The sequence below is a fragment of the Coturnix japonica genome, chromosome 2 (assembly GCF_054131305.1).
Source record: "Coturnix japonica strain WE chromosome 2, WE-NBRP24, whole genome shotgun sequence".
In the NCBI taxonomy this organism is placed as follows: domain Eukaryota; kingdom Metazoa; phylum Chordata; class Aves; order Galliformes; family Phasianidae; genus Coturnix; species Coturnix japonica.
In genome coordinates this window covers 22,402,383-22,415,050 of record NC_140664.1, presented here as the reverse complement: position 1 = coordinate 22,415,050, position 12,668 = coordinate 22,402,383, and positions in this window count along the sequence as shown.

Here is a 12,668-nt window from a genome sequence, read left to right as displayed (position 1 = left end):
CTAGCTATTATGTAATTTTCAAGAGTTTAAATTCCAGTTCTCATCTACCTGCATAAATAGCTGCTGAGATTTCTTGAATATCTTCATGAACACAAGGTTTGCTCATACAATTCAAAGGATACAGGTGAAACTTTAGTAACCATAAAGTTATTTCAGTACCAAGGAAAGCAGGCTGCTTTTACATATGGAAAGACATTGATGTAGTTTTCTGCCTGATATTTCAAAACCATATACAAGATACAATTTATCCTTATCTCATTAGACTATCAGCAGCCTCAAACATGTACAGAAAAGGAAAAAAGCAGGAAACTTCAGAGATATCATACACCTGCTTCTGAAATGAGAGTTCCCTTAACATATTTTTAATTACCAATCTTATGAATAGAAGAACCTGTTATTTAAAATCCATTTCTTCTTATTCAGGGAGATGTGTGCACACCTACAGGAAGTTTCATAGCAGTGAGTTATCATTATAATTCACAAACTTTGAGTATTTTTAAGCTACTGAAATCCATTCTTATGAAAGGGTCCAGATGACCTGAAGGTAAAGATTCACTGATTTTCCAGTTAGAAATCTTTCAAACTAAAGTAACATGCTGAGGTTTACTCACAACTGAATCCTTGTTATTGTAGACGCAATGTAAGCAAGTAAGATTGAAAATACTTAAGCAAGTTTTTGGATAGGAGCTGTCCTGGTATCATCCATACATATAATAGAAAGAAAAATAAAAAATAACAAAACAAACAAAAAAAATCACATTCAGTAGGAAAAATAAAGTAAAATAGTCAGCAGTGTAGCTTCTATTTCCCCTCCTAAATGCTGTCAGATTTCAGAAATCACACACATATTTTTGTCTTGCACATTTTTAGCCTCTCTCTTATTCCTCTCCAGATTCTCTTTGTATTAGAGTAAGTCAAAGCATAAATATCAAACTGTGCTACTAAGAACTCAGAGGTAAATATAAGGCATGCAGATCTGAAGTTGAAATCATCAAGGGATCAGACTCTCTTACTGCCCAGTAATGCCATAATCCAGGCAGTTCACATCTAACTCTGGATGGCCCATAGCCAACACTGACCTAAGTTTCCACCAGGGCACCCCAGAAATGCTCATGTTCTGTTTTTTGGAGAACTGCCAGCTTTGGGAGCAGTGATTCGAGATGCATATTATCAGGCAGGACTTTCCACTTCTACTCTACCAGTAGGACCTAAAGAAGCTGCTATTCTCAAGAACACTGTCACTAGACTGCCATTTTCTCTGAAAAAGAAGGATGAAAAATTGAATAAAGGCAAACTATCCCCACAGGAAGTTACCAAAGCACCAGTCAAAGGCAGGACCTTCCATAGGGAAGTTCCATAACTTTCTTAGCAATTTGTTCCACATAAGATTCCTTCACACAGGTGATGGGTGCAGCACCCTTTGCCGCAACTTTTGCTAACTTACAACTACTGTCAGTTCTGTGAATCAAGGAAATCTATCTTTGAAGGTGAATACATTTTAAACATATACGTATATATATCGACTTAGTTGGATTATTAAAGTGCTGTGTTCACTTGATGAACAAAGCACTCCTCCTTATTGATCCTGTCCAACAAATGCAGACAAGATCAAATTCTTCCCCTCCTGCCTTGAACAGCCCGCTTTTCAGAAAAAAGTGCTCTTTGAGGATTTTAGGGCTGATAATTGGCGGGACTGGCAGATCTATCATTGTCTTTCTCTGTTGCTTTGGCAAGATGGACTCCACTGTAGCATTACAAAACCTTTGCCCAAGAACAGTAACAATAAAGCATGGTCTGGAAAGGTCTCTGTGGGCAGTTTCTGTAGATGCAGGCGCTACAGGGTCTCAAGGATACTCATAGCCTTGGACTTGTTCTGCTTGTCCCTCACTACTTGACACTGGTAAGACCACACGTTGAGAATCATGTTCAACTTTTGGTCCCACACTGCAAGAAGGACACTGAGTTTGTTGAACACGGGCAAAACGCATCAACAGAGCTGGTGAAAGAACAAGAAAATAAGAGTTATCAGGAGTGCGTGTGAGAACTGGAGCTGTTTAGTCTGGAGAAAAGGAGGCTGAGGGGAGACCTCATCACACTCTACGATTAATTGAAAAGAGTAAGGTGTTACCCTGCTTTTTTCAAGTCACAAGCAAGAGGGTGTGAGGAAAGAGGTTCAAGCTGTGCCAAAGGAGGCTTAGGTTGGAAATCAAGAAGAATTTTTCCATGGAAAGAATGGTCAGTCACAGGAACAGGCTGCTCAGGGAAGAGGCTGAGTCCTCATCCCTGGAGGTATGCAAGTATGGATGTGGTGCTTGGGGACATGGTTCAGTGATTCACGCAGTAGTGAGAAGTTGGTGGTTGGACTTGATTGTAAGGGTCGTATCCAACTTCAGTGATGCTATAACTCTATTGAAATGTATATGGGGAAAGAGATATGAAAACTAACATAAATAAATAAATAAAATGCTGAAGCTACAATATAGTTTATTAATTTAGTGTTCATTATATATCACCAAAGAAAAATATTCATTCTATTGAATCGTGACGAAGGAAATAATCAGGAGACTTTCCCCTCTGTCCATTTACAAGCAATGATCCCATGACACTGGGATATTGCCCTGATTCTCTCACCTTCCTGCATCCCCAATTGCAATCAGTCCCAGTCTGTCACTGGCAGGACACTCTTCCCAGATCCATGAGAAATTCTAAGCAAAGCTAGGAGCAAGAACTTGGCTGCAGTTCCTAATATAAACAAAGCAGAAACATGAGAGACATTAGCTCTTCTTATGAGAGCTATGACCTATATGAAATGTAGGCCAATTAAATAGATATGCTGATTTTTAGTAGTATGTTCTCCAAGTAGCTTATTGTATACTGCTACCTTGCCAGTTAGAGGAGTTGGGTGGTCTTAATGTGCATTGCAGAAGTTACCTGCAATTACTTCACCTGACACACAGTATTGCCAGTGTTGTCATTTTAATTTTTCATACATTTCTTTTCCTCTAATGAAGTTTCAATCACTTGTCAGATAATTAGCTCAGATATGAAATAACTTAGCTCATCTCTTTTATTACTATTATTATTATTATTATTATTACTATTAGTATTTAACCCTGAGTAGGTTATGTGGCCCCATAAACTCCCCACTTTTCTTAGGCATTTTAGCACTACTCTCTCTCACCCTAAGATTAGTTCGGGAGCCAAAGGTAATAAGTAATTTTGCACATCTACTTGCTCTATTGAAGACTGTTTTTTTCTCTTTGAGACAGGACTTTTTTGGCATGCCAAATTGAAAATATTTTAATGGAAAGAGGAATGAAAGATTTCCTGTAATGGACATGCCTAATATAGGGACAGCTGAAGAATTAAATTTCAGCTTGTTAAAGATAGATTTTGACAGGCATTTTCTGGCTGTAAGTATAGATATGATTTAATAACAACACTCAGTGAGGACCTGTCAAAATTGTTGATAGAAAGTAGGCAGGGAGGCCAGTGCCTTAGCACTCAGGATGTATGGCTTTTTGGTCACTGGCCTCAGTGGGAAGGGAGAGGTGGAAAGCAGTGACCAGCTGCAAATATTTCTGTCTTCCCAGGCTCCTGCTTTGGCCAAGAGGCAGTTCCCTGACTGCAGTAGTTTTTAAAAACACCGAGTTGTATGTGTTCTTCTAAGGAAAAACACTAAAAACATTCCATCCCATGCCATATTTCACATTTCCCAATGATTTTTCCAAATCACAGTGGTAAATAAGTAGAAAATTAGAAAACTCTGTGTGTCTAATTCATGTGTTTGGTCAATCCAGTAATCTAAGTATTGGTTCTACCTCTGAAATCTGGAAGACAGTATTCCCTCACTGTTTGCACTGCTCATGAGATTAAGATGGGTTATGCTGCAGCTAGTAAGAGTGTGGGCATGGTTGTACAGAGCAAGGACTTTACCTCTCTTTGTAGCTAAGAACTGTTCATGGCATATCCCCAGCCACACAGAGGCCACTGTCATGGAATGATTTTTACATAACTCTGATTTGGTAAAAATTTAGGTTTTATTGCTTTTACTATAAATCACAAGATCAGGTTGTATGATTCTCAGTAGCACTTAAGCAGCACTTAATCATCAGTCAATTTAACACAATGTTTCAGTAGAATTTGCTGCAATCAAGTACAGTGATTAAGCTAAAGGTTTGAGAATGGCAGGGCTCACACGACTTACTGCATGGCACTGGAGGGGTAGTTTATCTTCTCCCCCTCCTCAGTGAGCTACTCACCCTTCCCTTTCATCGTCTCAGCACATGATCAAGATCAACCCCCAGAAGGGATCCTTCTTGATTGAGTCTCTAGAAGCCTACCCTGATGGGCTTGCAGCCCAGGGGCAGATGAAGGATCACAGCTAGCTGCAGTTGTCAGGAGTTCAAGGGGCATTTTTCTTAGGAGCCTTACCTTTGTGACAGCAAAATAATTGACTTTGACCAGAAAATTTTCCACTGTGGCCACAGTCCAAGTGGAGCAAACCTGGGATTTTCATCCATCTGTACAGGTCCAGTACTCCCCAGACTGTATAGCCCTGATACCTCTCCGTGATTCATGGAGCAGGAGTTCTAGGTGTGGTAAGGGAGTGTCTGAGTCTCTCAACCCACTGCACTTGTACACAGGCCACTTAAAGGGACCATCTGTGTAAGGCTCATGGTCCTTCCCCATGTTCATCCAGGGGCAATTATTCTAACATCTTCAGTGAATGCTGAAGATTTCACAGGAAAGTGGAAAAAAATGGTTAAATATCTGAGAAGATTTACACAAGAAAAGAACGATGCTGAAAATGCATACAGCTTAGCTAAGCAGTGACTCAGAGGGATCTGATTGCCATCCACAAATATTTCAGAGAGGTTAAACACATGGGTGGGGAGGAACTACTCAGGATAACAAGGGAAAGGAAGCAACATGATTACAGACAATTTGGGTTGAACTGCAGGCATATCTTCTCAATAGCATGACTGGTTAGACTGTGGAGCAATTTGCAAGTGAGACGGTGGTGGTTTCAGCATTTTGTCCATTTACTTCCAGATGGGAAAAACATGTGGTGATGAATAATCCTATTGTAGAAATAGATGGACTTCACAGATTTTCCACAAGCTGTTTCTTTTGTGCTTTCAAGCTTCTGGGATCTCAAGATGAAAAAGATAGAAGCAGATGAAAAAGTTAGAGGCAGGTACGGTTTTACTGCTGTTTGCTACTTTAATTTTATCTCTAAAAAACAACAATTATTTTCATTTTTCATTCTATTTCATTGCTGTATTTCAAATCATCCAATTACTTCACCCTCTCCAATCTTAAATGTGCTTGGTTTAATAGCACTGCATTAAAATGGAACAGAACTAAGCAAAAATGATCTACATTTCATCTTGCTTGAAACTAAATAGCAACCACTAAGCCAAACAAGTACTGTTCAAGTAGTCTTACAAAATGCTATAATTACATCTACGCTAAGAGATATAGCTGCGTATTTACATCCTCTTCCTTGGATAATGACGACATTAATGGCTTACACTCATACAGCACTCTTCTGGAAGGCAACCAATTGCTGCACAAACTGATTTCACAGGCTACATACAAAACACATATTCAAAAATCTTACACAGTTAAGTAAAGGCTGAAGAGAACACAGCACTGGAGCAGTGTGTTTATATGGCTTGGAGAAGGATGCCTCCAGATGAAATAGCAGCATCACACAGGCCAGGGCTGACATGTTCCTTACATCAGTAATTACTTTTGATACCAAGTGTGGTACACGTACAGCATCACTAAGTCACCTTTGCAAGAAGGGATGAGAGATTTTTCAGTGCAGCATGTGTTTTATTATGTGGAGGAGAACATAAAAATTTTACCACCTGAAAACAAAAAGGAAAGTACTGACCCAGCCTTATGATGTTTGAAGGTAAACATGAAATATTAAATTGGTGGAATATTTTCTAGAGTTGTGGTAATGCACAGCACAGTAATGGATATCGGACTTAGAATCCAGCTTGATTCCTGAGACAAAACACATCCTCAGACATTTATATTATCTGAAAGCCAGCCTCTATGATGCTTGCAGAAAGATCACTTTTGCACCAGCTTCTTCACTCAGCACAAAGGGTTTCAGATATATGAACTAGCACGCTTCATTTGATCTTCTTTAATTACCCACACCTTATCCACAACCCTCATCAACAGGAAGATGCAATGAGTGGCCATGAAATCAGGTCTAGGTCTTATAAAGCCAAAAATTATATACATAAACCAGCATCTCACTCCAAAATCTGGTGCCCTTAACCATCTAAGGTTTACAAAACACCTCCAATTAAACCTGGGACGAGTCTGGAAGACTTTGTCTGGAAAACAAAATGTGATTACAGTCTAGCAGTTATGTAAATGAGAGCAAAGCAGGGCAGAAACTGCCATGTTGTATAATTCATGTTAATTGTAATTCACACTGCTGGATAAGTGCTTAATATTAAACAATTGAAGAAATATAGGTGAGACCAGCAGAATAAATTTTCTGGAATAAAGTGTGCTCGCAGGGAGATCACAGAGATGTGTTCTGTCCCAGCCTGTTTGTCTCAGCACTCCCGGAGTACAGGGCAGCACAAAAGAGGTCACAGAATAGAAGGAGGACATGGACACAGAAAAAAAAGCATTGAGTATCTCTACAGTATGCAAAAACACAGTCACTGAGGGACAGGGAGAGGAGCAGAAGTTCAGAAATAAGATGGAGGTAAAGTGCAAAAATGCCAAAAGAGGCTCTGACTGTGGGAAAAGCAGCATCTGTGCAGACTGCTGGTGTGGGAAAAGGAAGAAACTAGAAACCAAAGTGAAGAGATGTTGCAGTGATTACAGTGAAAGATAAAGAGCTGGACGAAGATTCTTAAAGTAAACTCAGAGAGGTTGCAATGATATGGGCACAGATTCCAGGTTTCCTTCATTAAGGGGCTCTCATGTTTCAGACAGTGGGCAACTCTGTGTATTGCTAGAGGCATTGCTCTCTCCCAGTCAAAGCCACACAGACCACATGGAACCATCAGCCCCTGCACAAAGCTGGCCTCTGATACAGGGAAGTTCTGTTGAGGAAGCAATGCACAATCTGATGTTACTGGCAGAACTGAACAGGAACAGTTTCCATGTGGTCTTGGCTTCTCAGAGGCCATGCAATACACCTATGTCTCAAGCACCTTTTACATGGGAGGTACTTTAGATTATGCCAAGGGGAAGCGAAGGAAAAGAGGAAAGAGGAAGATCTATCATTCTGTCTACTCCTGATGAAATGACATCTTATTATAGCAGAAGCAACATGCAATGTGGTCTGCTGTGAGTCTCTCACCAGCAAAAGCTGAAGATGACTGTGACCCTTTGAGATTTCAGACTGCAACCAGCCAAATGCAAAAAGGACTGGAAGCTCTCAGCCTTGAGAAATAAGAAGAGAAGCCTTCCATCTGTCTCACACTTTTGTTGCACATACCTTTTCATTTCAAGCCTTCTTTAATCCAACGGAGTAGCCTATACAGCACATCTCCATTCTCCCTCCTCTTTTTAAGAAAAATCTCTTGATGATTTCTTCTTGTTCTTTATCTCTGATCATTCTGATTGTATTATATATTTTTGTTCTCTTCCTTAGGCTTTAAGCTCATTTCTCCTTTATCTACACCCTTCAGTTCCTTTTCTCCAATCTACGTAATGTTCCAGTTTCTCTCTTTGAAACAGAGACAGAACTTTTGAAACAAAGGCAGCCGTTTCAAGTTTGTAGATTTATATAAATCTGTACAAATTCTCTCTCTGGTTGTGGGCACTTTTTTGTGTTATCAATTAACTTTGTTAATGATTTAAAGACATACATAAATTAGGTAGTATGGTAAATTATTATTACATTTTTGGGTATCAAAAAAAGCAAAAAATAAAAAAAAATCTTGAATATCAACAAACTTTAGAGAAATTATGCAATTATCTTTAATTGTTGAATTTCTTACATCAGTAAATACTGCCCATAGCTTCCTTCTACCATCTTTGAGCTCCCACATCAGCATTCCAGAATCCAAAGACGGGAAATGAGATCCATTCATTATTGTTTGGCTTCAGTGTCTTTTAAGGCTTTAGAACTCTGTACCAAACATCTCCTGATGGTGCAGTGAATACTATCAAATACTTTGAAGAATGTGTTCACCGTTACCCCTTTTCTTAAACCAGGTAGTCATATTTTCCTCAACAACAGAGGTTAGTTTCTTTGGAAGAGACTCAAAAAGAGATTTATGGAAAATGCACATGAAAAAATGTAAACTGTTAGTATATGTATATGTATATCAGCAACTATATATAATAAAAGAATTTTCACTGTAACAAAGGAAATTTTCAGTGAAAGTAGAGATACCACCATTTGTCAGCTGTGATTTATACAGAACTGAGAGACATTAAGGGGTTCCTTGTTGGTATCAGTTGCAAATGCCTGGGGCAGCTGTTAATTGATTTTCACTTAATTTTCCACATGAGCTTCTACACTAGTTCAAATAAAGTCAGAATGTGACCACTAGGGTTTCAATGTGCAGAATCAAAACCAATTTTATTACCTATTCCAATTAAGGGGAACTCAAGAAAATAATAATAATAATAATAATAATAATAATAATAATAATAATAATAATAATAATAATAATAATAATAATAATAATAATAATAATAATAACCAACAGTTATAAGGACAATCAATTTTCTGACATCTACTGTAACTCCACTTCACTCCTCTTTTGCCTGTGTTAATACTTTACTTGCAGAGCACAACACTTATTGCATTAGAAGATCAGAAATGTAGTTCGTTCCATATAACAAATGCATCTGAATTGTCCTTTCCAAGTTCATCACAGATGTGTATGTCCCTCTGAAATACTTTGGGCAGGCATTCTTCCTGCTTTCCACTGTGTATTGTGGCTACAGCAGGAGGAGCATCAGCAGTGTCTGTCCCCATAGACTGATAAAAATGTTATTTTTCCTTATCTGGAGTATAACAGGCCTTAGCAGTTGAACAGGCTCTTTGAATTTAATTAACTGAAAGCCCTGTAGTAAAGCAGAATAACTTCCAGTTGACCCGACTGAAGAACGGTCTTGTTCATGAGCATTTGAGATAAAGTCCTGGTGCTCATGCAAATTACTATCCAAATAATAAAAATGTTTTATGCATGTGTGTGATGGAATAAATGAAAACTGGGAGCAGTAAACTTCAAAACTAAACCTCAAAGCAGCTTTACCGTAGAGCTGTTGCAGATTGTTCTGGATAAGCAAAATTGCAGATTTTGCTTAGATGCAACATACCCCTGTAGCCACTCTGAACTCAATGAGTGGATTCTTTGGATTTGCTTCTCTTCTTTTACTAGTGCTAGACCCAAAACCATTTATTTTCAAACATAATCCTCAGAAAAAAATATATCTTTGTTAAGAACAGTGCCAAAACAATGGTGTGGGACAGGCCGATCTGTCTCCATGTGTAAATTTTGGCATAATGGTTCTGTACAGTGGTGCTATTGGAAGAGTAAAGGGAGATAGATGGGAAGGGAAGAAGTAAGAGCTTCCCTCAGAACCTTCCTTTTTGTCTGCCAGGCTGAATGGGAACAAAAGAATCCTGAAAATACTGAGATAGCTGACATTTTCAGCCTTTTGAAGAGGCAGTATCAGCACTGCCAGACCATGAAGGTGATTCCCAGTGAAAAATATTAGAAACATGGAGTTTGCAACAATCTGAGTTATTTCAATATTGATAAGCATCTGAATTTTCCACACAAAGAACTTTAGGGATTCGTAACACAGTTTCAGTAGGAGCAAATGAAAAGTATTCTCTTTCTGCTGCCCACAGCCCCCTCCTTGCAGATGTAGAACTCAGTTTACTGGCAAGAAGCAAAAGTTCTCTGTAATGTAATAAGACAATGCACTCTGAATGGAAGGATCTAAAACAAATGAAAGAAAGGGAAAGAGAGAGGAATGAAGGAAGGGAAGGGAAAGGAAGGGAAGGGAAGGGAAGGGAAGGGAAGGGAAGGGAAGGGAAGGGAAGGGAAGGGAAGGGAAGGGAAGGGAAGGGAAGGGAAGGGAAGGGAAGGGAAGGGAAGGGAAGGGAAGGGAAGGGAAGGGAAGGGAAGGGAAGGGAAGGGAAGGGAAGGGAAGGGAAGGGAAGGGAAGGGAAGGGAAGGGAAGGGAAGGGAAGGGAAGGGAGAGAATAACCCAAACAAACAAATAAAAACCCACCACTGCCCAAACAAACATTCAGTTATCTGCACAGGGTTTTTCTTACAGGAACTCCAGGTATTAAATTAATTGTTCATTCCAATCGAACTTTAGGAAGTTAGCCCCTCATGATGTAGCTGACCCAAACGCTGACGAAATATCACTTGCAGTTCTAAATGGAAAGTGAAATAAATTAATTTCCTCTGCAAAATGTACTTTAAGGACTACATTTCAAACTGTTGCTATAGTTACCACAACGCTCTCATGGAAATCTGCTTAAAGATGTCATCCTCCTGCCATCGTGTGTCAATTTGAGGTACTGCTCCAAAAAAGCTGTTCTTTATATTGAAATATTGGTCCAGTTTTAAAACTCTTCCATTTCTATCTATCACAAAGAAATTGACTCTGCAATATAAAAATCATTTTCTAAGCAACTGTAGTTATTATTACAATTTCATGGTGAATGAGAATAATTAATGAATGTATTTGGAAACGTGATACCCTCACTTTTTTGTTTCTGTTACTTCTGAGACAGTGCTCTATAACACCAAACAGCTGGGATATGAGCAGATAACATGAAGATGCTTGGTGCATTACCATTTTATTTGAAGATAAATAAGTAATTCCTGTATTCCTGGGCATTCCTCCTCTATCTCTGTCTCATTCAATTCCAGGTTGTGTAAGAAATCACTCCTCCCTATCACTACACTGAACCAGCTATAATAGTTTTAGTTATGTCATATAAGATTACCCAGCCTCAGCAAGCTGAATATGGCACAGTGTGGGAAAAAGGAGAGAAAGCTGCTTTTTGGTCCATGTAGGCTACAGAAACCAAAAATTCCTTCAGTGTTTGAATGCATAAACCAGCCAACTGCCAGCTCTACATCAGAGCACTACGTGGCCACCACCAGCCCTCACTGCCCATTCCTTAAATCCCCATAAATCAGCACATCTTTTTCCCCTTTTGTACTTCTGAACAGCCATAAGACCAATCTGTCTACAGAAACCACCCCTCAGCTATGCTGGAACATAGCAACCAACAAATCATTCAGAATCATCCCTGCTCCAGTTGAAATGGGCTATCACTGTGAACTGTCTATGTTATTCAATGAGAAGGAAACTGCCTTCAGAGCAGAGTGGTTTACCACTGTGTCAATAGAGTGTTTCAGTCTGCAGCCATCCCCTCATTGTAGTGCTTGTGCCCTCCTGGTTGTTCTCAGCCCCTCACAACCTCTCCCAGCAAAGTTTCCTCACAAAACTGCTTGGGTTTCCATTTCTAACAGATCATATCACAGCTTCCAAAGCAGTTCCCTTTCCTCATTTAATCTTCTACTTGTATTTCCCATTGTGATCAGAAATGAGATTAAAGTCTATCACAAATGATGGAGCTGTCAGAGGCAATCAGCATGCCCAGCCTTCTCCCTCTCTGTGACAAAGTGATGGATTTGGGTGTCTCTGCTCTGACACCAAAGATATAATCCTGCAAACCATTGCTCACATACATATTCCTATTGATTGCAGTGGAAGTGAATTCCACAGGTTTGCAGGGTGCCCTCCTTTGGCTGTGCGTGTTCTGTTGCCATTGCTCAGCTAAACCAAAAGTGCCTCAGTGGGCTGTTACACAACCAGCCAACACTGTAACCCAGACATAAGCTGAATCTATAAATCCGAGTGACTATTATAGTACTGATAACAAGGTGGGTGGTAAAGGGAGAAGTTTGTCAGCTTTGAAAAATAGTTCTGGTAGAGATCTCAAGAGGTCATTTAGACTACAGTGTAGCCAAAGCAGGATCACTGTCTGGATACAGGCTTCAGATGACATCCACATCATCAGTTGTTAGTCAAGCTTGTTCTAAATAGAGTTTACTAGCCATGGGGACTATGTATCATCCCTGAAAATCTATTCAGTGCCTCACTGTTCTAACTTTCTTATTTACAGGAATTATTTTATATTGTCTAAAAAAATCTCTGTGAATTAGTGGGTTGTTGATTGTTTCACTGCATTTTGCTTTGGTGTATTACCACTTAATTCTTAACATGTGAAGTGTTTCTCCTTATTTGAAGGCACTTTAAAGGCCTGTTTCTATTCTTACCAATTCCATACCAAATTCACTGAAATTAGCAGAACAATTAAGAGTGGAGACCCTTACATTGTGCAGTGCCTCTACTGGAGCAATCATTATGTATCTACATAAACTTCACTTAAATAAACTACACAGTTTCTCCCTGCAGCTAAAATTCGACTTATGAAAATTAGCCTTAGCTCTATGGCAAAACATTAACATTTTCCAATACATTCACTAAGAAACACAAAACACTTTGATTTCTGCATATGAAATGACCAATTTCTTTTTAATACTGTTTTATTCGCTGTTTGTCTGTAGTTGACTGAACAAATCGTATCCTCACCTTTTGACCTGCTAGCTGCTATTTGAATTTCT